Raw genomic sequence first — 4,224 nt, 5'->3', positions numbered from 1 at the left:
CTGTGATGGCTTAATACAGTGGAGAGGGCCAGGGCCCGAGCTGATCCTTGCCTCTGCTAGTCCCAATTTCAGTTCAAATTGAAGGATAATTTGACCTGGAAGACGAAACCCACAAAAGCGCAATGACATCCAGTAAAAGTGTCAACCGAGTGTGACCCATGGAAGAGACAGGAGAGGATGCCCCGCACGCAAACAAATAGAGCATTCCCTAATGCCTTAATGTGGATGTGACATGTGCCCTGTGGGCCTCTCCTGGAGGATTGGGTCAAATGGGCCATCCAGCACTGGATTGGCTCTTTGGGTGTAGAAAGAGGTGCTGTCTATTCCAGGCTGTTTTCATCCTTCAGACATAAAGTTACAGATCTTGGTGGCATACTTTTCTAAAATCAACACACCATATGAAAATTGCTGATTACCTCTACCATCATTGCAGTTCCACTATATGCAGTGTTTTTACAATTATGCTGCAAGGTGGAAAATGAATAAGGCCCACAGCTACTACATTATACATGTGTGATATTGCTTTAAAACACTGAAAACCTGGGTATACATAAGTTCAAAACACAGGATACTGACACACAGTGAGACAAGACCAACAACCACACAAACTACCCACTAGTTCAGCATAAGTAATAGAGTCACTTCTGTGCAAGTCATCCGCTGCGTGATAGCCAGTTCACTACCACCAAGCCTAAGCTGGTAAAGATGGAGGTGAATGAACACTGTCTTAACAAGACCAGGGATCAGTGTAACCAACCAGGCCCACTACAGGAGCAAACATCAAGCCCTGGCTGTCAGACATCTGACCCAGAACAGCCCAGCCCACATGAATCTCATCATCTGACAACCACATACGTTGCCCTTATTCGCTGCTGTGAGCAACACCACCCCTGCTATCAGCTGTCAGTCAAACTCTCAGACTCCACAAACTCTTGTCAAACTGAGAGATGATCCTCTCCTTTCTGTCTCTCTCACACACTGACAGGAACTGCCAGTGGTCCATGAGCCTGTGAAAATGATCGCAAAGAGTCTGGATGACACCAGCTGCAGATGCCCAAAAGAAAGAATGAAAAAAAAAGAAAGAAAGAAAATGGAGAATGCAAACTACGACATCACAAGGCGTGCGTGCACTAACAACAGGCCACTGTCATTAGACCTGGGACTCTTTGTTAAAACCACACTGAAGCATTGTGCTCTCAGACAGCACTCGAGACTGCCCTGATGTTTATTCAAATAACCAACAAGTGCAGCATCATGGTGAATCTGATCTCCTCACTTATCTTTAGTGATACAAGAGACAACATCTACAGAGAAAAAATGTACGTTTTAAGAAACAACTCTACATCTGAAAAATTTTTTACACAATGTTTTTTCACACAGCTTAGCACAGCCTCTTGGCGTTCAATTTCTTCTTAAGTCACGACTGAAAAGGCAAGCATTGGAAACTAGCTCCCCTCCATCCCATTCTATTTTGTCAGCTTTCTTTTCCATGAAATTATAAAGGGGATTTGTTGCAGCTTTTCATTCACTTGATAGCACTTAACTAATTGCTGTCCTCTCATAGACAAAAACGTACTCGCAAAACATGGACACACAAATAAACTGTATGCAGGCATGCAGGCACATGTGCGCACACCGACAAACATATAAGGATTAAACTGTGATATTTTGTATCCTGTTTAAATTTTAATCAGTCCTGGTTTCGAACAGATACTACTAATATCATCATCTGGACACATCTAATCTTTTTAATATAACTTTGTGAAAATCAAACTATACCTGTGCCAACTACAAGTGCCTCCCTTTTGAAACGATTATAAAAGCCCGGTCAAATCTCTTTCGCTCGTGGTATCAGCCAATTATAGAAACAAGTGACCATTGAATTAACACATGGAACTTGAAAGCTTTTGCACTCTGATGTAGAATGCACTCTGGAAAAAATATGTCAGACCTTAATTTGCAATTTCACAGGGAGTCACCTGAGTTCTGGGCAAACAATGGGCTTTAACTGAATGGAAGCACAATGGCATTGTAAATGTTAAAATGTGTTGATAAATGTCACAGTTCTTCTTCAACATTTTTGTAAATGCTATTCAGACAGAACTATGAATGAATAACAAATGTTCAGACTAAGTTCATTTTAAACTTGCCTAACAATAGGCAACTCCTATACCTTTTTTCTTCATAGATGAGAATTGAGGATTTGCATTAACCCCAAACACTGCTTCAGTATCTAAGTGATAGTGAAAGGAGTGAAGGGAGAGCCATGAAAACCAGAGTTGTGGAAGAACAGCCACAAAAGACAGATAAACCCAACACCACAGAGAGGTGCGCCAACTGTTCCAAGTCTCACACAAGGGGAGGAAGAAAAGGGGAGGGGGTGGAGAAGATAATTTAGCATTTGTGTAAGCTGTTTATCAAATTATTAACTGCACAGATGTTTCTGACTAGCTAGGGGCTGAACATGGGCTCTGCCAGGCAGGGGAACAAAGGTCTGAAGGATTCAACGGAGATGTGCACTGAATATCAATTTAATTTACTAGCTGTTAATTCTCATGCAAATTGTGACCTCTGTTAGGGCATATCAATGGCCATACACATTGTGTGACTTCAGAGAAGCAGCAGGGAGAAACAGTGCAGAAACACTGTATAAAACTACAAATAGGAAAAATAATATTTTCAGTGCCGGCCATTCATGTAGTAAGATTTGAAAAATGTATGCAGGGCACTTTTTTGTTTTTACTGATAAACACTTGGAAAGACTATACCTACTCTATCATCAAAACTGTTTTTATTTTGCACCATTTGGGCTATATATGTTTTTTTTTCTAAATAGGAAGGAACTATACTGTAGATAATTCACTGCAGAGTTAAAATTAATGTTGTTTAAGAGATATATAGATTAGAACACACATAATTTGTGAGCCCTGTAGTTTTGTTATGCATTCGTCTATGCAAAGTGACTGACATCATTTTCACCGACCTGTATTAAGTAACAAGTCGAGTCCAGGCGTTTCACCACAGCTGAAGTATCTTTATTTCTGATGCAGTCTCACACATGGTGCCAGTACATCTTGAGCGATGAGTTTTCTGCCTGAGACACAAAGTGAGGAAGAGCAACACAAGCATATTAAACAGTGGCTGTGAATGTTTTCTATATTGTGAACCATAATCTGCTGAAAATAATCATGAATGCATGGTATGACATACAACAAAGGTCGATCACTGGCATCAACCTCTGCTGAACTCAGCTGAAACAGCAATGTTGCAAATCTCATTTTCTTCTTCACCTCCAAAGTACTGCCTTTCAGCTCTCCACAGCACAAACAAAAAGCCTGGCAACAATATCAATTATACATGCAGGAGGCAAACAAGGGGATTTATTTCACAACAAATAGCCTCATAGAGAGATACTGAATAGGGTAGATTAGCATTAGAAAAGGACAACAAAACTCCCCAGTTCAACAGCTAAAGAGCAATTTGATGGGACTGGAATTGGGGAAATTGCTTGATTAGGGTGTGCATTTGGAGGGGCTGGGAATTTCAGAATCCCACCAAGGATAGGTAGTGTTGTCACTTTGACAAAATTACTTGGTGCTGCTGTCAAAACATGACATTATAAGAACTGTCAGTGGTGAACTTTGATAATGCAAGACAAGATCAGTAGCCATCAGAGCAAATGAGACATCAATCTGTATCTGATAGAGAGGGGGAAGCTTATCAAATAAAGGCAAAGGAAGCCTTTTGATGACTGGTATTTAGCCCAGTCAGGTTACAGACATACAGTTAGACTTTTTTGTCAGCAAATGGTAGGCTTTTCTGTGTGATGAGGTGCACTGTGTCCTATTTCATTTATGCTTAATTTTCTTTTGCTACATTTTGTGTAAAATAACTTTAACATAATAAGCAATAAATTACATTTAAGCACAGGTATGTGGGAAATTAAAGCTAGTTTCATACTATTTTAAAAAAAGGAGGGGGGGGGCTCTATTTATGTAAATACATGAAATAGTTGTTGGTGAATAACACTAGTTTTCCTTACCCGACACTTAATAGGAATTTTCGTAACAGCCAGTCCATTTCTTTTTGTTGTACACAGCATAATTTTACGGTTGTACGGTTCATTTTAAAAGAGCAGTACTGAGCAGAGCTCGCGCGCATACCCGAACCACGTGTTTTCTGTGTTTATGAGCAGGGAATTCTGGGAAGCGGTGTTCATGGTAA

The sequence above is a fragment of the Seriola aureovittata genome, chromosome 13 (assembly GCF_021018895.1).
Source record: "Seriola aureovittata isolate HTS-2021-v1 ecotype China chromosome 13, ASM2101889v1, whole genome shotgun sequence".
In the NCBI taxonomy this organism is placed as follows: Eukaryota; Metazoa; Chordata; class Actinopteri; order Carangiformes; family Carangidae; genus Seriola; species Seriola aureovittata.
The sequence above is the reverse complement of the archived record's forward strand: the minus strand, read 5'-3'. Positions refer to the sequence as shown.